We start from the raw sequence: 12,230 nt of genomic DNA, 5'->3' as shown, positions 1-12,230 counted from the left end.
TCCATGTTTGTAAAGCAGTGAAATTACCATAGAGCTTAGCCTTATCTGTAGGGAGATAGCTGAGGTCTCTTGAGGCCAAAATGCAGGAATGAAAAAGGCAGATAAAGTCTCAAAATTGGAATGTAATCAATGCTGGAAGTACTCTTTCACCAAGTAATCTTAAAAGCCTATTCTCATCTGTTAGTGTTGGTATGAAGGGAATGCTGTCATTTTGTGGTAAGGCGTTGAACTAATTACCCTTGACCTGCCTTTGAGTCACTTAATGTGATTTTTTGAAATGCTTAGGATCGTACTTATCATTTTAAACAATGCATTAATGCTATCCAAATATTATCTTAGTGACAGAATGAAAAGCAAACTGACAATTTAATTTTCCCTGTTCTTTTTTTTTTTCTCCTAAATCAACGTGATGTAAACTGCTCAGGCTGTGAATAGTCTTGGACTAGATAAATACAATAGCAGGTTAGACTCATCAGAATTTTGAAGCTGGGGAAACAGTAACCTTGGAGATAATTTACTTTCTTTGTTTTAGCAGCAGAGAACGTTCTCATGAAGGATTTTTATTGTTTTCCCCCATTGCTACTTCTTTGGGGAATATAATTACAGTGTTGTGTTAGCTGCTGCTGTACAGGGAAGTGAGCCAGCGATGTGTATGCACATGCCCGCTCCATCCTGCCCTGCCATCGCACCCGTCTAGGCCTTCACAGGGCACCTAGCGCGCTTCCTGTGCGTGCAGTGGCTTCCCGGCTGGCTGGCTGTCTTACACAGTGCAGTGCACATCCGTCATTCCCAATCTCCCAGGTTGTCCTACCCTCCCATTCCTCTCCGTGTCCACCTGCCTATTCTCAATGTCTGCATCTCTGTTCCTGCCCTGGAAGTAGGTCATCTGTACCATTTTTCTAGATTCCACATATATGTGTTAATATATGGTATTTGTTTTTCTCTTTCTGACTTACTTCCCTCTGTATGGCAGACTCTAAGTCCATCCATATCTCCTCATGCCAAATTAATGTAAAAGCTCACTACATATAAGGGCATTGATACCGACCAGGGTTCTTGGCCTTCTTTAATTGATATAAATTGATGACAGGCCAGACAAGAAATTTAGGTAAGGCTTTATTGGGGCAGCTGCTGCAGCAGCGGGGAGCAAGAACAAACAACAGATTACCTTGCTCACATCCCAAGAAGAGGGGTGAGCTGGGTGCTTATATGGGGTGAGGGTAGTTGTGTGTCTAGGGGTTGAGTCGGAGGAAGTAGCTTAGGTGGTCTACGGCTCGTCTGGCAGTGATGAGTGCAGGGGGCATGTGCAGTACCCTATTTTTGCTCCCAACACCTTGTCTTTGCTCCTGCTTCTTCAGAAGTGGCAGTTGGGTTTTTGTTTTGTTTTGTTTTTTTGGTCTTTTTGTATCTTATTGTCCATGCATGCTTCGAGCCGAGTTGCTTCAGTAATGTTTAGCTCTTTGCAACCCTATGGACTGTAACCCACCAAACTCCTCTGTCCATGGACTTCTCCAGGCAGGAATACTGGAGTGGGTTGCCATTTCCTTCTCCAGGGGATCTCCTCGACCCAGGGATCAAACTTGTGTCTCTTGCATGTCTGCGTTGGCATTGGCGGGCAGGTTCTTCACCACTAGTGCTGCCTGGGGAGCCCCAGTGCACACACACACAGTTGTCTTTAGTTCCTTGTAGTTTCCGTGTATTTTATTGCTCAGGGAGATGTGTGTCCACATTCAAACACTGCATCAAAGGGTCTAAGGTGCCAGCCTGTCTCAGCAATATTTTCCTTGAAGGTATTAAAGGCTTAGGGAGTAACATCACCAACATCCCTTCTCCAGCCACATGAAAAGAGGTTCCGAAGACTTTGGATGATTAGATTCCAATTTAACCTTCTCAGTTTGCAGAGTAAGAAATTGAAGTCTAGAGCAGTTTAGTTACTGGTTCTGTTTCCGTAGTCTGACCTGTAATAGAGCCAGAACCAGGAACCCCAGCTCCTGACTCTCCTCCTTCTCAGGCAGCGGTTTCCCCAGATCACCCTGTTTCTCTTCTTCCTTCACCAGGCTTGCTGGAGGGAACTCGGTATTCCTCTCAGGTTTATGTACTCTTAGCACCACCACAAAGAAGCTTTTCTCTGAAGTTCTTCTAAAACCTGATGGAGAAATAGGCTAAAAGAAACAGAAAAGAATGATAAAATGTTTGCCTGCTATGAATATCATGTTTTATACAAGCTCTTGAGTTTCCTGTGGGTTCTGTTATTTAAAGCTACCATGGTGAGAGCCCTCCCAGAGGGGAAATTTTTAATTAATATCATTTTTATCATGAACATTCTAAAAATACAAAATGAATGAAGCTATATCTAACCTCCATAATCATGACACATCTCAGAATATTTGCTTCTAAAATCACCCTATTAATTTTGTGAAAATAACCCATGAGTTAAAAAATCATCCCAAATCTCAGTATTCCATTTATCTTTCTATATACCTAAATAGTTGGATGGTTAGGTAGAAATATGTTTAGAACAATGTGATGCAGTTATAGATACTGCTTTTTTTTTTTTTTTTTTTACAGTTCATGTTTTATTTAAAGGCATAATTGTTTAAATTCCTGCCATGAAAGGTAGCATCTAGAAATTAACACGAGAGATGAGCAGTCTCATCCATCCTCTCATATTCCTACCTTCTGAGTTTGGGAGTTATATGCTGTTCATGTTTACAACAATTTGTAAAAGTTATTTATCTATGTATTTATCTCTGACTGTGCTGGGTCTTCATGGCTGCAGAGGCTTTTCTCCAGTTGTGGTGAGCAGGGACTGCTCTGCAGTTGCCGTGGGCTGGCTTCTCGCTGCGTGGCCTCTCCCGTTGCAGAGCGTGGACTCTAGGGCACGCGGGCTGCAGTAGTTGTGGCACATGGGCTCAGTTGTTGTGGTTCCCGGGCTCGAGGGCACAGACGCAATAATTGTGGTGCACCGGCTTACTTGCTCTGTGGCGTGTGGGATATTCCTGGACCAGGGATCAAATCCATGTTTCCTGCATTGGCCAGCAGATTCTTTACCACTGAGCCACCAGGAAAGCTCAGTTTATGACAATTGATTTACTTTTCAGTAAACATTATGTCTACTGTTTTTACTTTTATTTCTGCATAGAGATATATTCAGTCTTCCTCACCAGTCCTTTTGTCACAAAATGCCTGTCTTTTACTTTTGAGGGTACTCTGAATTGCCTGGGTTTTGTTGTCAATCTTACTTTAGAAAGTTCTATATAGTCAATTAAATTCCCGCTATGAAAGATAACATCTAGAAATTAGCACGAGAGATTAGCAATCTCATCCATCCTCTCATATTCCTACCTTCTGAGTTTGGGAGTTATGTTCTGTTCAGCTTTGCGACAGCAATATTGCTTAATTATCTTCTGACACTGGACATTACTATATGGGAATCCGATCCCACCTCACTCCTTATAGAGGTGTTTTGATTTTGACTTTTCTGTCTGGATGTTCAAATGATGATTTATCCTCCAGTTTCGATATCTAAAATAAGATACGTCTCACAATTGAGGATGATGCATTCGATTTCCCAGGACAATGGTATCACCTTTCAATCTAAAAATTCTGCTGTATTTTTCAGGGAAAATTTCCTTTTATCCTATCTTTGCATATATCTTCCGTTCCGTTTGTGATCTTGGTACATAAAGATACCAGTATCTCAACATGAAATCATCTTTGCTTGGCCTCTTTCTATACAAGCTTGTCCTAATTACTTTAGACTCTTTGCCTTCCTCCCTTACAATCACTGAAGTTATCTCAAGTCTCCAACGCGTTCGGAATTTGGTTCTTAGTGGTGTCTGTTATGTTCCTTGTACTTTCTAATTTAAGCATTGGCTCTCTAATGATGTTGTTTTGCTCTTTGATTTGTTTCCTAGGTCTGATATCTCTCTTTTCATTATGCTGTTTTTTCATCTAGTCTTTGACCTCTAGTGTTGAATTTATTTTCATAATATAGAATACTTTGTGTGAAACAACTTGAAAAGTTTATCTCTGTTTCTACCCTTAGGTTTTCTTTTCTTCTGGGTCAAATGTTTTGCTTTCCTCCCTTCTTCCCCTGCATCCGTGTCTCTCTCCCCACCCCTCACTTCTCTTATTCTTGCTTATAATTTATTCCCATATTTCCCTTGTAAGCCTTTTATCTTGCTCATGTGTGTGATGCTGTTTAGACTCTCTTTGCTCTAATTTCATGGAAGCCACTTCTAGACTTATTTACCACCTTGCCTGAGACCCTTTGAGCTCCAGTCTGAAGTACTGGATGGTTCCGGTTTTATTAAGTAGTTAATACCTGGGTGGACTTTTTAGGGAGTGAGTTCAGTTGAAGCAGCATTCAGGCTCCTTAAGAGCACCCAGCTTTGTTGGCTGATTCTGTCTTATATTCTCTTCCATAGAGGAAAGGTTGGTCTTAAGATTTAGAGCTATTTCATTGTCTCCTCAATCAGAAAAGGAAGGAAAAACTTAAGACTCTCTGTAAGTTTTGCATTGATTCAGTTTTAGAGGTATTGCTGAGATTTTTTCCCCCCAAAGTCCAGGGAAGTTGCTGGCATTTAAGGACAGATAAGGAACTAAATCCTGCTCTTTCTCCTGTATTCCAGAAACATTCATTTTGGTTTCTTTTTTCCTTTTGCAATTGATTGCTTTTTTTCTCTGTTTGGTTGCTGGGGTTGATGTGTATATGCGTGTGTGTGTGTGTGTGTGTGTGTGTATGTACACTTGTGGTCACTAGGACTTTTACGTTCAGTAGGTATTGAGGAAGGGAAGTTAGTTATGTGTTAGAATCCAACGTGTTCTCAGTTAAATGTTTGTGCTGGGAGATTTCCTCACCTAACATTGAAAACTGGACAAGAAAGTGTTCATAAGTTATATATGTATGGGGTATAATTTTGCGTATCTGTGTATACATATCATTTTAAAAATAGGTATTCTATGTGATTGTATAGCTTACATAGAATTATGTAGGGACACAGGTATGTATGTAAATATATAGAAGTAAATGCATTTAATACATATGTGTTTATATATACATATATGCCTGCATACATGCATGCATACTCAAACATAATTGTTGGAGACTTGCCAATAGTACTAAAGGACATCGATAGCACACAAATCAAGTTTGCAAAGACATGGTGATAACATAGGTAAGCGTATAGAATTAGGACCCTGAGATCAATCCTCCTATCGTTTATATCACTGGTTTGAGCCTCAGAACATCCTTCTCCCATTTTGGTCCTAAGCTCTCCAATTAAAAAAGAGAAATGGAAAGCTTAATCTGGATTTAGAGAGAAGCAACCCTGATTATAGAAACAGCTGAAACTGAGGAATGGTAGTGGGATTCTTTGCCTGGATACAGAAAAGTGTGATGAGAGATCTAAAATAGTTTCCAAACACATTTTAAAAAGAAAGAAAGAAAAACAGACATAAGCACAACACTATAGTAAAGGTTGCAGATCAGATGTTCCTCATCCCACAGGACACAGTCTAGGATTTTTACACAGGAGCACACATTTTTCGGCATATTGTGCCTCTGGTAAAAAGTACCAATGGGGAAGAAAATAAAATCAGAGGGTCTCAATGTTTGTTTCTGTAAGATGATTAAAATATCTTCTTTTCTAGCTACAACTGAATTACTTGTAGTCTGATGCTTAGAATGTGCTCTTGTCATTGGCACTGACTCTAGAAGAAGAGTCTATCCTTATTCTCAAGTGTTGTTCCTCACTAGCTTTCCAGTAGCTCTTACCTGTTTGCAGTCAAAAAGTGGCAATGCCACAGCACTGGCCCATGAAGACTAAACCCTCCGCAGGCCTGTTTATCTTGTCTGTATCTATTAGCACTCATCTCATGTGTGGTAGAAACAGAGGTAAGGCTGGCCCTGCCCTTAAGTTAAGAATTTAGTGGGTTTGCATCCGCATTGATGCCACAATGGGATAACTTGTTGTTTCATCATGTAGTTTTTCTATCATGTAATTTTCAATAATGATATATTTACTTCTGCTTGAGAAGCATGTATACAATTAAATACATCACTTAGGTTTACACATGTGTCAGGGGGAAAGATAATGTACATTCTGGCAGTTTTTAAGAGGACCCAAATATCCCACCCCACCCCTCAAAAATTGGAACACTTTTTTGAATAGGAAATGCTACAAATAAAGTCCGTAGCTTAATGCTCATCTTTCTAGAACAGCGGGAGGCCAGTCAATATTAGTAATTAGCACGTAACTCATGTCCTTTTATTCCCAATATGGAATATACTTTAGTCATTTAAAGCTTGAACCAACGTTACCCCAACCTAATTTTTCTTAAACAGAGTACAAACAGCTATGTAGGTTCTCTGATTGCTCAGATGGTAAAGAATCCACCTGCAATACAGGAGACCCAGGTTCAATCCCTGAGTTGAAAGCATCCCCTGGAGAAGGGAATGACTACTCACTCCAGTGTTCTTGCCAGGAGAATTCCATTGACAGAGGAGCCTGGCGGGCTGTGGTCCTTGGGGTTGCAAAAAGTTGGACAGAACTGAGTGACTAGTGCTTTCAGTTTCACAGACAGTTATGTGTAAGAGACAGCTTAAATAGAAAATGAAATGCAAATCTCAGCATCTAGTCCTTTTGGGGAAGACAGATGTGTAGGTCGGAAGGAGCAAACTGGAGGGATATTAAGTAGACTTCAAGTCACTTGTCAGAAAAAGCCTGGAGAAAAGAATTGGGCAGAGGTATACTATATCACCCAGCTCCTTGTTAAAAAAAGGGGGGGGGGAGGAGAATAATGCATTTAAAGATCAGATTAGCTGAAGGAAAATTACTTTGGTGATATAGGTGGGTGTAGAAAGAATTGAAACTATGGGATAAAAGAACTATTTCTAATTTATAAATGGAATGCCCATTTGAAACATTGTTCCATAAAACTACGTTTTTATTGAAGTGTGTTTAGCGTGGAAGTCTGAAATGTTAAAGAATATCCCCCCCTCACCATGATGTGTCCTCTCTAAACCTACATTCAACACCAGATGGCTTCCTTTGTAGTCATTGAAACGTGACTACATTTCAGACTATGACTCCTTCTTTGCTGTTGCTTAGCTGCTAAGTCGTGTCCAACTTTTTGTGACCCCATTCAGGTGAAATTATGTGTTGATGTCTTTGTAAGACTTCACCTGAAAGAACTTGTTTATTTTGGATATAGAGTTAACCCAATTTGGCAGCAATCGTATTTTAGATTTTCCACATAGTTGGGATGTTCAGGTATTTTTATTTAAGAGAAGACTAATGGGTTGATGCTTTTAAGAGAAGACTAATGAGTTGATGCTTTTGAACTGTGGTGTTGGAGAAGACTCTTGAGAGTCCCTTGGACTGCAAGGAGATCAAACCAGTCATCCTAAAGGAAATCAGTCCTGAATATTCATTGGAAGAGCTGATCTTGAAGCTGAAACTTCAATACTTTGGGCACCTGATGCAAAGAACTGACTCCTTGGAAAATACCCTGATGCTGGGCAAGATTGAGCGCAGGAGAAGGGGATGACAGAGGATGAGATGGTTGGATAGCATCACTGACTCAATGGACATGAGTTTGAGCAAGCTCTGGAAGTTGGTGTTGGACAGGAAAGCCTGTCATGTTGTGGTAAATGGGGTCGCAAAGAGTCAGACATGACCGAGCAACTGAACTGAACTGAATGCATTGATGTCCATTATTACAACATGTTAACTCCAAAAGGCCTGGAGTGGTGGAGAGAGGTGCTCTGTTCCAGAGAAATCAGCTAGCTTTCCACAGTTCTCAGGGTAAAAACTTACCCCTCAAAGATCATGGTAATGTCTATTGTTTCCCTAATAAAAATCTCACCAGTCTTTTTTACCCACCATTCGAATGTCATTCACCAGTGATGTGCACTGCCTGTTGTTCATTTAAACAATTTGCATTCCTTTAAAGTTTCATTCTTGCACTTTCAAGAGCTGTTGTAAGTCTTTATGATGGGGAGAATCTGCTCAATGTCAGAGTAACACAGCAAATATTACTTGTGTGTCATAGGGCAGTATTTTAGAATTGACCCACATTTATTTTGTACCTAAATAATTGGAAAAGAATAGCTAAATACCTTATCTAAAAGTGAAAAGACTAGAATCCAGAATGAAGGAGATTAGGGAGTAATATAGGATGTTACTAAAAATACTTGTGAGGCGGCCTTCTGTTGTTGGTTTAGTCACTAAGTCGTGTCCAGCTCTCTTGCGAACTTGTGGACTGTAGCCCGCCAGTCTGCTCAGTCCATGGGATTTCCCAGGCAAGAATACTTGAGTGGGTTGCCATTTCAATTCCAGGGGCGATTCCCAACTCAAGGATCAAACCTGCATCTCCTGCACCGGCAGGCGGATTCTTTTACCTCTGAGCCACCAGAGAAACCAGAGGCATCCTTTATATGATGTAAAATGCTTAATACCATTTAGGTTGTTGGTGACAACTTAGTTTGGGGATGAAATGACCAAATGAATTTTACAGAATTCAAATGAGTAGTCTTAGCATAGAAACTCACTTAAAAAATAATGCAGAGAAAATGTTTACTATGATTTAAGGTGAAATTGTACATCTCTACTGATGCTAAATCTGAAACTCCAGTACTTTGGCCACCTAACCCTAACCCTAAATTTTTATGCGAATGGTTGACTCATTGGAAAAGACCCTGATGCTGGAAGGGACTGGGGGCAGGAGAAGAAGGGGATGACAGAGGATGAGATGGCTGGATGGCATCACCAACTCGATGGACATGAGTTTGGGTAAACTCTGGGAGTTGGTGATGGACAAGGAGGCCTGGCATGCTGCGAATCATGGGGTCTCAAAGAGTCAGACATGACTGAGTGACTGAACTGAACTGAACTGAATGATTGTAGTATAGAAAGGTCTCTCATCTGTTAGTCATTTCCAACTATGATAGTGCCTTTGAGAACTGAATTATGTTTGTTCCATCTTTCTGTTATAGTTGCTATTTATTCTTCCCTCAGCTCCTAAGTTACAAAAGTTCTCTATATATGTATTCTGCATACTTAAAAAGATCCTGAGAAGCCAAGGTCTGATGAAAATGTGGGTAATTTATTTCTGGTCATGAATTTTATTCTGTCTAAAGAAGTAAAGTATAATAAAATCAATATCTTGCCTGAAATTGCTGTAGCATTGCATGTGTATGTTAAGCAGTTCTCTGAAATGGACTAAAACCATGTGAATGGAATGATTTGATAAACTTGAAAATTCACGGCACTTCATTTTCATTAGTCATTAAGAAATTGTTGCCCACCGAATAGTTTAAAGTTGTGAATTATTTCTTCCCCAAGAATGGAAAGGAAGGAGAACTATGTTAATATTCAAAGGGAATTAAAAGAAAAATCATATGCTTTCAGGAGCCATCTTCACAGTCTGCTTAGTAAGTAATGATGTAGGTGAAAGACATCTAACAGTCATAGGTGGTTTAAAAATTGAACACAGAGAGAGGGCCCTGCGAAAAGCAAGAAAATCCATTGCCGGCTTCATGAGAAGCAAACTTTCACGGAAGAGGGAATGTTTGAGTTCTCTTTGAAGGAAAACATGGAAATTGTATCAGCTGAGAAATGTAGAGCCAACCAGGGGTTCATAATCCGAAAAATGCTAAATAAACATGTGTACAACCATCCACAAGTCATACTCATCCATTAGTCCCAGTTTATATTTGTGTTGAGAATCTAGTACTTCAGAGCAGTGGAAGGAATACCTAGGTCCTAAATTCTTGGAAGCAAACCTAAAATGGGATGAATCAATCCTAGTCTGCTCATCACAGGAAACAGAGAGATAGAGGAGTAGCAGAGGAATAGAAAGGATTAAGAGTATAGAAGAGGAAAGCAGGAACAGAAGAGAATACCAAACCTCTTCATCTCTCTCTCACTCATGTATATGTATGTATGTATGTGTTTATGTATTTATATATATGTATGTGTGCATGTGTGTGTATACTCAGTTGTGTGACCCCATGGACTATTGCCCGTCAGGCTCCCCTGTTCATTGGATTTCCCAGGTAAGAATACTAGAATGATTTGCCATTTCCTTCTCCAGGGGATCATCCCAACCCAGGGATCAAACCCTCATCCCCTGCATTGCAGGAGAATTCAGAACTTTCCCGTGGCAAAATCATTTTTCATCATAATTTTCCAGTGGGAGAACTATTACAAAATACTTTAGGCACTGGACTCAGTCTGTCTGGCTCTAGAACCTACAAGTTGTGTGGTTTGGAGAAGTTGCTTACACATCATAGTCTCTTCATTTCTAAAATTAGAATAAATAGAGCCTGATTCAAAGAGTTTTGGTGCAAATAATAAATTCAAAATGCTTAGACTAATAAATTGTACAGTCAGCTCTCAATAATTATTGGCTATTGTCTGGTAAATAAATACTTCATCAAAATCTGTGATAAAGTTGGAAATAGAATCCAAGAGATAATAAATGTATCTGCTCAGAGGGATTCAAGAAATATTTCTGATGTTTCATTTTCAGTGAAGTTGGTGAAAGAATAAAGTCTAATATTATTGTATAAATTATAAATAATTAAATTTAGTGCTGTATACAATGTTGACACATTAGCTATAGGAAATCTCTCAGACAGATTTTTTTCCCATATCTTTGGCATGTTAATGCATCCTTCTAAACCAGCATGCCCTGTGAGAGAGTAAAGAATTTTAAAGCTTTTTGGTACTAGAGGCCCAAATATTTAGGTATAAACAGGAAAATAAGACAGGGAAGGGGAGGGAAAGAGGGATGAGGCGGTGGGAGATTTGACTTCCAAGATCACTCAGTAGAAAAACTAGGACTTGAGTCCTGGGTTCTTTCCACTGATTTTCTGATTTTTGTAGAAGACAATGACCATCAGAGATTGCAAATTCACTTCAACTTTAGGAGAAACTTTTGCTGAGAGTGGTTGGAAAGAGCAAGGAATAGTGGTTACTCAAAGAAGCAAAAATTACCACTTTTTACCTATTGGGCATAACAACAACAAAGACAAAAATAATATCTGTCTTTAAAAATATCTATGAAAAATGCATATTTATTTTCAGTGTGAAAAAGAGATCAAGGCTGCTGCTTCCCAAGTTTGTCATCATTTCACATTCCCAGTGGAAGAAGATGAAAATAACTTTTTAAAATTATTTTTTATTTGAATAAAGTTGATTTATAATGCTGTGTTTCTGGTGTACAACAGAGTGAGTCAGTTATACATACACATATATCCACTACTTTTTAAATTCTCTTCCCATATAGATCATTACAGAGTATTGAATAGAGTTTTCTGTGCTATTTACTAAATTCTTACATAGTTACCTCTTCTCTGTATTGTGATGGCTTCTCTGATGGCTCAATGGGTAAAGAATCCACCTGCAGTGCAGGAGACACAGGCAATGTGGGTTTAATCCCCGAGTCAAGAAGATTCCCTGGAGGGGAAATGACGGAAATGACAATCCACTCCAGTATTCTTGCCTGGGAAATCCCACGGACAGGGGAGCCTGACAGGCTACAGTCCAAAGGGTTGCCAAGAGTCAGACATGACTATGCTGCTAAGCACAGCTAGAGAAACTTATATATAGTAGTGTTTATATGTAAGTCCCAATCTCCCAATGTATCCATCTCACATCACTTTTTTAAACCCTAGAAAGGGTTTTGAGGGACCAAGTCTGCAAGATTCACTAGCAAAGGTGTGTTATATTTGTAATTCCCTTTCAATTGCACATTTCAATCACGGTATAACTAGTATTATGGTAATTAAGACATTAAATTAAATTAGTGTATCATGTACCTTGCTGAGAAAATAGTAATACATATAGCAGTGCACTAGAGTAGATAATTACTAGGACAATAGGAATGTGTCCACAGCAAAGATAATGGCCATCTTTAGTACCCTATCACCACAGCCAGTTCTGGTGGGAAAGAGTCCATCACATTAACTAAATCCTAATGAAACTCTAGAATTACAGACACTAAGCTTTCTTGTCTTATACTCTGGGTTTTCTCAGTCATATCATCTCCACTTTATTTGCTTTATCAGCATAGCTTCCATAGCTGTATGGAATTCCCAGTGTCCTTTATGTAGGTCAACTGGATACAAATACTTGGTTATTCAGAATGTTTATTGTATTTTTTTTCAAGGTTTTTTTTTTTTTAATTCTTTGTGGCAAGACACCACCATTCACTCAACT

General features: G+C 39.3%; 1 protein-coding gene across 1 annotated transcript in view; it reads left to right on the top strand.

The window, feature by feature from the left end:
- Positions 1 to 12,230, top strand: part of DCC (DCC netrin 1 receptor) — an 838,683-nt gene that overhangs the window by 282,488 nt on the left and 543,965 nt on the right. The window lies entirely within an intron of this gene.

The sequence above is a fragment of the Bison bison genome, unplaced genomic scaffold, assembly GCF_000754665.1.
Source record: "Bison bison bison isolate TAMUID 2011002044 unplaced genomic scaffold, Bison_UMD1.0 scf7180017864349, whole genome shotgun sequence".
NCBI classification, from domain to species: Eukaryota; Metazoa; Chordata; class Mammalia; order Artiodactyla; family Bovidae; genus Bison; species Bison bison.
Note: the sequence above shows the minus strand (reverse complement) of the source record. Positions and strands in the feature narration are given on the sequence as shown.